This window comes from Plasmodium gallinaceum (genome assembly GCF_900005855.1).
Source record: "Plasmodium gallinaceum strain 8A genome assembly, contig: PGAL8A_v1_87, whole genome shotgun sequence".
NCBI classification, from domain to species: Eukaryota; Apicomplexa; class Aconoidasida; order Haemosporida; family Plasmodiidae; genus Plasmodium; species Plasmodium gallinaceum.
The window spans coordinates 1,738,870-1,739,536 of NW_021628251.1; positions in this window are offsets into that span (position 1 = coordinate 1,738,870).

Below are 667 nucleotides of genomic sequence, written 5' to 3' on the forward strand. Positions count from 1 at the left end.
ATTAAATTTTCCTTTTTTTTTTTTTTTTTTTTTATTATTCTTACTATTTTAAGCTTAATTCACATATTAAATTTTCATTATATGTCCTTTGCATATCATCACTTTAAATAAATCTCATTATAATTTTGAATACATATATATAAATATATATTATCACTTAATCATATAAATATGATTACATGTACTAATTTTTACATATTTACTATCTTTATTTGTTTTTATATAAATATCAGATTTATATGAATCAATATCATAAAAGATCATAGTAATAATTTTTTTCTGGAAGAAAATTATTGTTTAATATTGCTTATCTTATAGGTAATAATTTAAAAAAAAAAAAAAAAAAAAGTATTAAGATGTCTCTATATTAAATGTCTTTTAATATTTTTTTTATACATTAATTAATTGTATATATTTAGAATAAAATTATATTTTTCTCTTTAATTATTTCAAATATCTTAAAGTCTATAATTTTATATGAATTTTCACTTTTTAAAAATGCTCAATTTATCTCTACATAATGGATTTATCGCATGATGAAAATGAGATAATGTTTAAAAAAAAAAAAATTTTATTTATTAATGGATTCTATTAAATGCTTAAAAAAAAAAAAAAAAAAAAAAAAAAGGAAATAAAATAAAATAACATTTTTTTAGTATATAACTTT